Here is a 12692-nt window from a genome sequence, read left to right on the forward strand (position 1 = left end):
TCTATTTTAATAAGTGCTGGAATAAAAATGAAGACCGTAAAGGGGGACCATGCTAACACCATCTCTATGTTCATAACTGGCTACTCCTTGAAGCTTTATTTACACAAGGGAAAAAAACACGTAGACCAAGGCCTTTTTTGCTGCTGCACCCTGTCCACATATGCGATTATTGATATCAAATACAATTACCGTAGAAAACCAGACATACAACAAAATATGATCCAGTGAAATAGAGAAATCAATACATCCTATAAAAGCCACAATATGAAGTTATACCACCAGAGACAGTCGCATCCTTCACTTCAGGGTTCCTGTGCTGTGCTACCACCTCCACACTCTGCAACATGGCCGGATTTAGGTGATGTCAGCCTTTGAAGACCACACTGTGTCTGCAGATTTTTAACTTTACCTCATGTCTCCTGTACCCACGCCTAATTATTTTGGTCAGAAAATCGCCCCGTCCAGTCTCCTGCCTACTGTAAATCAGTTGCTAACTGAGAGGTAAGCCGAAAAGCCTGCTGGGCTCATCCATGCCTGTTAACTTCCATCAATTGTCCATGAAGTGAACTCAATCTTTTACTCGCTGAATAGAAATGCACTCCAAAATTAAGTGCACATTATCTCAGCCTTGCTGTCTGGTCTTGCTGTCCGTGACAACAATGCTGAAGCTTTCATTATCCACAATTGTGTTGTACTGTCCAATGACTTCATCCTGGTCAGGGCTCCAGTCGTCACCCTATGTATAGGTCAGTGTTTGTTTCGGTGCGTCTACAGTATGAGTCTTCAGTGAGGACTAGGCGACAGTGACAGATAATGTTAAAGGAACCAAGACTCAGTCGGTGACAGCACAGCTGTCCCCCTCTCTCCTGGTCTCCTTGCTTACCCCCTCATTAAAAATACAACTTGCTGAGATCTGTCCTCTCCATTCTGACTTTCCTCTGAAAGCACCGTGATTAATACATCCCTGTACCATCCAAAAAGAGAGTCTGCTTCATGTTGATCTCTTTGTAATTCACAGTAGTGATGAGGTTTTTGATCTAAAACTGCATAATACAGTACACTAGAAAAATCTACACAGTAGAAAAACAAGCTGTGAACAATGTTTATTTCAAGAGTAGGCTATATATGAATCTTCTTCAGTAAAAAATAACATGCAGAGTAAGGTGGCTCTTCACAATGCTGAATCACTCCCAGTAGTTAAAACTGAGGAATTGCTGTGTGTTTTCCAAACTTGCAAGTACAGTACTGTAGTCAAAGCGAACATATTTCCAACTTAAGGCGTTCCAGTTGGATAACACAGCGTTTAGGAAGATCTAGTCGGATTAAAGGCAAAACTAAGCTGACGGATGACAAGAAAGCTACTTAATCATGCTGCTCTGTCACACAAGATCCTAAGTAAATATGAACATAATTAATCATAGTCAGGACATCACTCATGTTAAAAGAGGGTCCTCTGAAATTATGCAAACAGTTTTTGTACTGTGCTTTCAACACCCTCCTGCCAGCCTTGCAAGGTCAGAATGTAATTTAGTCTAGGTCACATCTCCTCGTTACAGTGTATCCTTGCAGTGACAAAGTACCACTTTATAGTGTATATCCTGCCAGTCTCATTTTCGGGGGAAATATAATCTTAATCCTTTGCAGAATCTTAATTTAGGATTCTAATCTTAATTCTAATTATCTTTACACCATCTTGTATTTTGAAAGGACCTTCTGTCCTGACAGAAAAGTATATATCTTTAAAAACATGAACAACTTCTAAATGGTGAATGATCCAAATAGTGACAAGAGACTATTCCCACTGAAAAGTCATCTATGTGATGAGGCTTATACTGATGACCGGTATACTACAGTTTAAGAGACGGTGTCCTAAACTAAACATGACTACTGTACAAAGCTTGTCTGTTCCCGTCAGTGTACATCCTACATGGGAGACTAAACACTTTGAAGCCTCTTTGCTTTTAAGGATTTTTTATTCCTCTTTCATCTCATCTTGTGTTAATAAAGGACAGTGTCTATGTCTCATGGGGCTGATATTAATACAGGCATAGTTAGCTCTTCTCTCAGGAGGGTTCTTTCTGATGAAATGTCCATTACACACTCAACACTGTGACTGTGGTCAACTTACCTGGTTACGTGGTGAAGACCTTCTCTATATCTGGGTTAGGATGGACTATAGTCACTATATCTGGTTAGGATTAGACTATAGTCACTATATCTGGTTAGGATGGACTATAACACTTTATATCTGGTTAGGATGGACTATGACACTTTAAAATAATGTGAAAAAATACTTTCTTGTGAAATATGACAACCCTAGTTGACTATCTGTGCAGTATAGTACAGTGGATTGTGTACATAGCCTCTATTGATGTAAACCAGCTCCTTACCTTCTTGTGATTTCATGCATCTATGCTTTTTCTAAAATGTGTTTCTTTTTCCTTTCCTAAACACCAGGGGAGCCTCCCCTCCTAAATTTCGTTGTTTGGTACCTGTACTGTAGCAATGACAAATAAAGTCTATCTATCTATCTATAGTCACTATATCTGGTTAGGATGGACTATAGTCACTATATCTGGTTAGGATGGACTATAGTCACTATATCTGGTTAGGATGGACTATAGTCTCTATATCTGTGTTAGGATGGACTATAGTCTCTATATCTGGGTTAGGATGGACTATAGTCACTATATCTGGTTAGGATGGACTATAGTCACTATATCTGGGTTAGGATAGACTATAGTCACTATATCTGGTTAGGATGGACTATAGTCACTATATCTGGGTTAGGATGGACTATAGTCTTTATATCTGGTTAGGATGGACTATAGTCACTATATCTGGGTTAGGATAGACTATAGTCACTATGGGTTAGGATGGACTATAGTGTCTATATCTGGTTAGGATGGACTATAGTCACTATATCTGGGTTAGGATGGACTATAGTCTCTATATCTGGTTAGGATGGACTATAGTCACTATATCTGGGTCAGGATAGACTATAGTCACTGATCTCAGGCCCACAGTTGAAGCAGTGTTACTTGCCACAAGTTGAAAACAACATCAACTATATTCAAGAGGATTGTTGCTGTTTAAATGGATTCATCCCCTTCACATACAGATGTACACATTATACAGTACCTGTGAATGACGATTTCATGGTGATTTAGTCATTGATCTGTCATTGCATAGTACAGAGGCTGAGTGAGTTTTGTTATAACACAAGAAAAAACAATGCTAATAAGAGTTTTGTAATGAGTAATAACATAATTACTAGACGGTAGGTATATAGAGTAGTGGAGTAGAGTAGAGTAGTACGTCATCACTCTTATGTACAATTTATGTAAGATATTGTATTTTCCCTATTGTGTTATCAATATATTAAAAGTAGTATAACACCAGTGAACATGTGCAGAGATGCAAAAGTTCCACACAAGAACCCTCTCTAATCTAACATTCAAACTAAAACCTGACAGTTTGACCTGACTTTATTTTTTTCTAGAGTTTTACATTTATATCAGGATTTGTCATGGCATCCAGCCTTACTTCTGTTTTGATCACAGGATTTAGATTTATTTCCCTGCATCAGTGAATGTCAGAAAGTCACAAGGCGGCTGGATAAGTGCATCCTGTGTGACGAAGAACCTACAGCATGTAGGAAACATCTAGGAGGGAATTTTTCTTTCCCATTGTGGGATGGAGCCAGTTACGCTCTATGGGAGCTCTTCATGGTGACTCCTGGGTGAACTTTGACCTGGTTACAGAGAGGCCGGCAGGTCTCCTGTTGATGGCAGATAGTGTATGTGTGGATGATTCGCCCCCATACACCTGGTACGCTGTGTTGTCACCTGTGGCCTCAGAGACAGTACCCTATATGGATGGTCATTAGAGACAGTACCCTATATGGATGGTCATTAGAGACAGTACCCTATATGGATGGTCATTAGAGACAGTACTCTATATGGATGGTCATTAGAGACAGTACCCTATATGGATGGTCATTAGAGACAGTACCCTATATGGATGGTCATTTCAGAGACAGTACCCTATATGGATGGTCATTAGAGACAGTACTCTATATGGATGGTCATTTCAGAGACAGTACCCTATATGGATGGTCATTAGAGACAGTACCCTATATGGATGGTCATTTCAGAGACAGTACCCTATATGGATGGTCATTAGAGACAGTACCCTATATGGATGGTCATTTCAGAGACAGTACCCTATATGGATGGTCATTAGAGACAGTACCCTATATGGATGGTCATCAGTGGCCTACCGCAAAATCCCGAGGCCCACCCGCAAGGTGGCGGCGGGGGCCCTTTCGCAACGGAGGTTTAACTCAAACGGATGTAGTGGTACATTTATTTTAAGGCTGCATATAGCCTACAGCATAGACCGTATGGTAGGCCTGGTCAGCTATCAGCTACAGCGCACTGGCGTTTGCTCAGAATGACACCGTGTGTGTGACTGTGTGTGTGACATGTCCATACACAAACGGCAACAAGAACAGACCGACAGGCTACACACCACCCCAAGTTAATTTGATTCATAGATTAATAAATATCTCTAATAATATCAAATAATAGGCTATTCTTACCTTTAACAATTACCAAAATGTCCTCTCCTCCTGGCATTAGTCTGTGCGAAGTCCTTCACTATGTAACATAGTATTGTAACGATCCTGTATGAGGCCCGTTAACAGCTCCACCAAGGGAGTTAACTCTCTTGGTCTAATGCAGCGTTTCCCAAACTGTGGGTCGCGACCCCCTAGTGGGGCGCGGGGGTACTGCAGGGGGGGCGCAGAAATAATATGGGAGGGGAAAAAAATGCACACACAAGAGCTGTAAACAAACACTGCTTGCTTAAGGTTACCATCAGGGGTGTTGTGGGCGTTGGATGATAAAAATGAGAACCTGAATGGAGCGCAGGCCATAAACTGTAACAAAGAGGCAGCGAGGGGGCTCCATTCACGTCATTGACGCGCGCTCCATTCACGTCATTGACGCGCGCACTCCCTCCTCCAGCTATCTAGCAGCAACAACAACAATGGATAAGTTTATGAAAGAGCCAGAAGCTAAACGAAAAGCGAAGGAGCCCATGACAAACGTCCCAAAGCCAAAGTCAAGAAAGTATGACGATACATACCTCTCCCTGGGCTTCACGTCTAATGTGGTCGGTGCGGAGGAACGACCACTGTGTGTCCTCTGTCTCAAAACTTTAGCGGCAGAAAGCATGAAGCCTAGCAAGTTGAAACGTCACTTGGAGACCACACACCCGACTGATGTGAAGAAGCCCCTCGAGAAAACCAAGAATACCGTGGTCAGCAGAGCCGTTTCGTTAAAACAGCATCTGTTACGTCTAATGCTCAACTTGCCTCCTACAAAGTGGCATATCGTATCGCCCAGTCTAAAAAACCACACACCATCGCTGAGGAGTTAATACTCCCTGCTGCAATAGATATGGTTTCACATATGATAGACGAGACAACAGCCCAAAAACTCAAAGCTATCCCCCTGTCAAACAACACTATTGCGAGACGCATCAATGACATCTCAGAAGACATGAAAGAGCAGCTTGTTGAGAAAATAAAAGACCAACGCTTTGCGCTCCAGGTAGACGAGGCCACAGATAGTAACAAGGACTGTCTGTTAATAGCGTATGTCAGATACATTGATGCGGAGGGTTTGAGCGAGGATTTGCTATTTTGCAACTATGTCCCAAACAGAGCAACAGCTGATGAACTGTTCAAAATCATAGACAAATACCTGAGTGAAGCCGATCTGAAATGGGAGGACTGTGTGGGGATATGCACCGACGGTGCCCAGGCCATGGCAGGAAAACGGGGAGGGCTCCAGACACTCATCAAGCGCGTTGCACCGAAAGCAGTGTGGACTCACTGCATAATACACAGGGAGGCACTCGCGTCAAAGCAGCTGAGTCCAGAGTTGAATGACGTTTTGTCTCATGTTATCACCACCGTCAATTACATAAAAACAAGACCACTGAAAGCTCGCATTTTTTCCGCTTTGTGCGAGGAGATGGGCTCCGAGCACACAGCCGTGCTATTTCACAGCGAGTCGCGTTGGCTCTCTCGCGGAAAGGTGCTGTCCAGGGTGCTATCGCTGAAAGATGAGATCCGAATCTACTTGGAGGAGGAAGGGAACGAACTTGCCAGCAAGTTTAATGATGAAGACTTCCTCATGAAATTGGCCTACCTAAGCGACATGTTTGAGAAGCTCAATGAATTGAATCTACAGTTGCAGGGCAACAACACACACCTTCCACATCTGGCAGACAGGATACAATCTTTCACACGGAAACTGGACATGTGGGGCAGGAGACTTGAACAGGGGGACATCGACTCATTTGGGAATCTGAAGGCATTCATCGAGACCAATGAGCTGCAGAGCACAGTGGTTCCATGTATGAGAGAGCACATCTCAGCCCTGAAACAAAGCTTCCAGAAATACTTCTCTGTGGATGACAGTGCCAAATACGACTGGATTAGAGATCCATTTGTTGCACCACCACCTGCCATGTTCAGCACTGCGGAAGAGGAACAGTACATCGACATGACTTCAGAGTCAACCATGAGGCTGCAGTTCACATCCACGACTTTGGCTGGGTTTTGGATTGGAGTGGAGAAGGACTACCCTCTCATTGGACAGAAAGCTGTGGGAATACTGCTGCCTTTTGCAACATCGTACCTGTGTGAGATAGGCTTTTCTGCTGTTGATGCTATCAAAAGCAAATACAGGTCGAAGTTGAACATTGAGAATGAACTGAGAGTGGCAGTCTCAAAACAACAACCCCGCTTTGAGAAGATTTGCAAGGCAAAGCAAGCACACACAAGTCATTGATCGTAATTGTGATAGAAATGTGAGGAGTAAGAATAGTGATGCAGTAGAAATTAGTTAATGTTGATATGTTGAATATTTCAGTGGCACAGGATCATTTGCCAAGCACTTATGTTCCTTTTCAAACCATAATAAAATATAAAACTATAGTTGGATATACTGTATGTGTCTTGTTATTATTAGAAGAGAAAATGTAATGTTTTTACAACTTTATACAATTAATTATATCAATCTAGGTGGGAACCGGGTTAGGGGGGGCTCGAAAATATTTCCAATTACCCAAGGGGGGCCTGATTGAAAAGTTTGGGAACCACTGGTCTAATGGTTAGCGCGGTCGTCGGTTATGCGGGAGATCGGGGTTCGATTCCCGCATGGGGCGAGTTACACTACCAAGTCTCCGTTCGCTACACTGGTGTCAGAAGTGGGATGGAAGGAAGGCCATCGGAGAGGCGTGTCCACGTGAGGGACTTGACATAGTGAAGCGTGAGGGCACGCTCTCCCGAACGGTGAGGATAGTGTAACGATCCTGTATGGGGCCCGTTAACAGCTCCACCAAGGGAGTTAACTCTCTTGGTATAGTGGTTAGCGCGGCCGGCGGTTATGCGGGAGATCTGGGTTCGATTCCCGCATGGGGCAAGTTGCACTACCAGTTACCGTTCGCTACAGTATGTTTGTTAAATCCATTTGAAGTGCGCACAGGCTTTCAATGCTGAGAATCGCTAGTCTGGAGAGTCTGTCCTGGGACATGGTGCTTCTCAGATAGCTTTTGATAGTTTTGAGTTTTGAAAACGATCTCTCGGCCGGGTCAGCCTGCGCCATGCCAGCTGCAGTAACACTGACCTCCACAGCGGTGCAACAGGTGCATCCACGACGTTCGTCCCTGACCCAGTGCTAATTGCATCCCTACCCGCGTTAGTCGCAGAAGCTGCATTGGGTCGGTTTGTGAGAAGATATGAAATTTTGGCAAGTTTCGCTGCATTTTGTTACATTTTATATTGCTCTTGCCGTTTTTGCGCACCACTGAGGTACTTTCGCTTCCTCATTTTTCTGCAGGGTCTTGTGTCTCGCTGCCAAAAAAAGAATGCCTTGTTGCCTAACGCTGGGACTGGAGAGGTGGAGACAATGTGGCAGAGGCTCCACCTAGGTGACGTGTTAGAGCAAATTATCAATAAAGGCAGCCTCTTTCGTTTCAAGATGTATAAGAAAAGATATTTAATATTTTCCTCTATAGAAGGAGGAAGTTTACAGGTTCGTCAGACGCATCTGAAGATTCAAAGTTCCTCGTAAAAGTCCAGATCATTCATTTCATCTCAGTATTTATGCACTCAGGTACCCTCAGGTAAGAGGTCCGCCCTCGGGTGAGGTCTAGACCAATCATGAGCAATGGGTGTGGATCTGTACATGAGGAAGATGATGGGGATGAAGGTTAGGGGGGAATCTGACCAGTGGAGGCTCCTCCATAGAGGTGGAGGAGGCCTGGCCTCCCCAATAATTTGAGAGAAGAGAGAGAGATTTAAAAAAGCAATAATTATATTTTTTATCAGACACACAACATACAATTCAGAACAATACTTCATCCATTTCTAATATTTATCCTGCAGAACAGCACTCATACACGCGTGTGGCGGAAAAAGGTACTACACGGAGGCCAGGCCTCCTGTCGGAAAGTGGTTTCTCATAGAAGTCAATGTAATGCACATTTTTTCATGGCAATATGTGATTGGCCAAATCACTGAAAATGGGTGGGCACAGGAGGCCTGGTCTACGTGTAGTACCTTTTTCCGCCACACGCGTATGAGTGCTGTTCTGCAGGATAAATATTAGAAATGGATGAAGTATTGTTCTGAATTCTATGTTGTGTGTCTGATTGACATAGTGTTTGAGTGCTTTTGACATGTCATTGATTGTATGTAGTATGTTGTGGTGAATGTTGTGAGCCTGAGCAGAAGGGACAATAGCTGCTGCAGGCGGACCAGAGATTCATGCCAATTGTTTTGTTTATTTGATGACCCATTGTGCAGGCAATAAAAGCTGCTTCATCCACCATCCTGAGAGTGTCCCAATCCCTTCAGTACCGCCAAACACAAATTAATAATTTTTAACAAAGACAGATAAGAAGAACAGGGAACATTCCATCGCGAGTGAATCGAGCAAGCGGAAAAAAATTGGCCTCCTCAATTCTGGAAGTCACCAGCCTCCACTGAATCTGACCCTCCCTTCCTTACAGTGTTACAAAAGTGAGGAGTGGTGACCATGGGGTGAACAATGCCGGGCAATCACTCTGGTGTGACTCAGCATTGTTCTGGCTTTCTAGGGTCAAATACAGACAAAAGGGTAATTGCATATATTCAAATGTATGGAGAAAACAGGTTTCATTGTGTGCTTACAACAGGAAATCAGTTTCTATAGCTTTCACTAGATATCCAATTTACTGTTGTGAACTTTGAATCTTAAATGTAGAAAAATGTCTTATTACATATAATAATTTTCTCTCACAGACGCCTACCCCCTCGTAGGACTTTCTGTTTAGTGATGACAGAACAAAGAAATGTTGATCTGGGTAAAAAAATGGGTACCCAAGTGTAGCCTCAGAGGTCAGAGGTGAAGCGTTGTAAGTGGATCAAAGTAAGGTTCGGTGGCTCATGCTAGGGAAAACAACGACTCTCTGTAGGAATATCTTATAGGGACCAACCAAGTAAATGTTAAATGCACTGCACTTATATAGCGCCTTTATCCAAAGCACTTTACAACGACCTCTCATTCACCCATCCACACACCCACATTCACACACCAATGGCGGCAAGCTACCATGCAAGGCGCCGGCCCGCTCACTGGGAGCAATTTGGGGTTCAGTGTCTTGCCTAAGGACACCTCGACATGTGGCCAGCTGGGGTTCGAACTGTCGATCTGTCGACCTTGCGATCATTAGACGGCAGCTCTACCTCCTGTGCCACAGCCGCCCCAAGTTGGGCAACATTTTCTGTTATGTTTCTCAGACACAGATACTTTTGAATAAACTTTTTTTTTTTTGGACAGATTAGCAAATTGCGCAATAAGAGTAGCATGGCAGCTCCTGTGTGACTGAAAACCCACGATGAGAGAGGTTTGATTACCTACGCCAGCCGACTCCAGGGAACACCCTCTCAGAATGATTGCAGTAGGTGCACTCCTCTAAACCTCAATAGCTTCCTCAACCTACCACCAGCTACGCTGAATTACCTCTTGTTCTTGTGTGGTTAATGTGCTGTACTATAGGCCATCATATTGCAGGAAAAGCTGATTGTTGTTGATATCCTCGCTATTGAACTTTGATGAATACATGTAACTGTGACCAGAGAGGACTGCATCTGTGCAAGAGCTAATTGATTTACAAATGTGTGTAAATGGTACGACGTGAAAATGAATTTAGACTGATCCATATGATTAATCCATTCAAACAGCAACAATCATCTTGAATATAGTTGATGTTGTTTTCTTAACTTGACTATAGTCCATCCTAACCCAGACATAGGGAAGGTCTTCACCCTGTAAGCATTTAACAAGTTGACCACAAGGTGTGTAATGTACATTTCATCAGAAAGAACCCTCCTGAGGGAAGAGCTAACTATGCCTGTATTAATATCAGCCCCATGAGACACAGACACTGTCCTTTATTAACACGAGATGAGATGAAAGAGGAAGAGAAAATCCTTCAAAGCAAAGAGGCTTCAAAGTGTTCTGTCTCCCATGTAGGATGTAAATAACAGATATATACTGACAGGAAAAAAACAAGCTTTGTACTGTTAGTCATGTTTAGTTTAGGACAACGTCTCTTAAACTGTAGTATATTGGTCATCTGTATAGGCCTTGTCACTCCAGGGAACAGCCTCTCAGAATTAGTGCACGTACGTGTACCCTAAACCTTCATAGGTTCATCAACCTACAGTCAGCTACACTGGATTACCTCTTTTTCTTGTGTGGTTAATATACTGTTCAACTAATAGGCCATAATATTGCAGGGAAAGCTGATTGCTGTTGATATCCTCGCTATTGAACTTTGATTAATATACGTGTAACTGTGATTTGACCATATTCGACAGAACTGCGTCTGAGCAAGAGCTAATTTATTTACAAATGTGTGTAAATGGTACAATGTGGAAATAAATGTAGACTCCTCAAATCACCATGATCCCTATTTCCATAAAAGCCCAGAGAATGCTAATTGGAAAGGAATGTGGGTGTACCACCCATAGTATTCTAGATGTGCAACAGACCACATTCACCAAGAACGGCAGTTTAATGTGTTCCATTTAAATCTCATGTTTGGATGCACATGTGGTGAATGTGTATCCAAAGCAGTGGTTAATGTGTTGGTTGTCTCTCGTTTTTTTTGTTTTTTTTACTGAAGTTAATTTGTTTTTCTAGATTTAAATGCAACTGTACAGCTCTTGCCGTGGGCAGATGAGACATTTGACCCTGTTTCTCAATGAACGGAATCATTTGAGAGACAGACGACATGATGATGCTGCCACAGTGGGTGATAGTTTGTGTTGTGCGTGTGCATTCATCCTGCATCGCTGTGCTCTGTGTGTAAAGTTGACGTCCAGGCGGGATGATTTATACAGTATGTGGTGTGCTTGGTTTACTGTACATTGGAAATAAATGAGTACTGAAATATTTATAGATATGAAGACCTTCAACTTTTTAGTTGAACTTCGAGATGGTTAGTGTATAACTGCTAACTGCTGCCGTACATACTGTACTGTATGGTGTTGGTTGGTACAGTGTATTTGTTTATTGGACAGATCAAACCGACCCCAACAATGGAACACTTATAGGAAAATGAATATATCTTTTTTTTTTTTTTTAAATGTTCGGTACATTGGTTTGATAGTCAACAGCATGTTTGCATGAACATCCTTCTGTGGCGTCTGTGGTGTCTGTGGCGTCTGTGGTGTCTGTAGCCTACCTTGCCTTCTATCCTCCATGCGTTCTTCACTAAGCATCATTTCAGCTTCAAAGGGGAGAGGATCTGAGGCGGTGTTGGCTTCTGTATCCAGGTGAAACAATAGCTCAAAGCAGGCTCCTGGGCTGCTGGGCTTGTTGGAATTTAAGCAGCTGTGCATCTTCAAACAACACTGTTTACTTGGTTCGTTGCCTAATCCAATATATTCCGAAATGTAGAGTTAAGCTGTTTTTATTTTTCATTTTCCCTCTCCAAATAGGATTATTCCAGTCTGTTTGGAATCCCCAGTGGATTCCTAATGGAGGGAGACATTATTTTGACACATACGTATGACCTAAATGATTCAAACAAAAAAGAAGATGGAATAAAAATAAACTTGTTTAGGATGATTTGGTTTTTGGTCTCTTTGTCCCGTTTGCTTTGTGTTTCCTCTCTGTTTTTTTACGTCTTTCAGATCGATTTGGAATGTGACGGGAAAATCTGTCTCATTGTATAAAACGCTGTAGACTCTGAATTCAAATTTTCTTCCTTTTCCTGAAGGCACTGTATTATCCTCCTCTCATTGTCTGAGGAGAATACGTTCTTCAAAGCTTCTGTTGAGAGGTGTCTTGCAATGTCTTTCAGGTGTAAAAGTCAGAAACTCTGTTGCAAGATACATACGTCTTTCATACAGAACATCACATTTGTATATGCATCATAAAAGCACTTGCACATTGTTACTTCAAGTAACAATTGTTACTTCAAGTAACAATTGTTACTTCACCAAGTAAGATAATCAAAGACAAAACCTGTCGTAATTGAATCATTTTTATTGTGTTTTATTTGATAATTTTTAACAAAACTGCAGGCTGAAAAACTCCATATCTACAGTAAGGTATGGAAAA

This window comes from Nansenia antarctica (assembly GCF_963989245.1).
Source record: "Nansenia antarctica genome assembly, chromosome: 1".
Taxonomy (NCBI): domain Eukaryota; kingdom Metazoa; phylum Chordata; class Actinopteri; order Argentiniformes; family Microstomatidae; genus Nansenia; species Nansenia antarctica.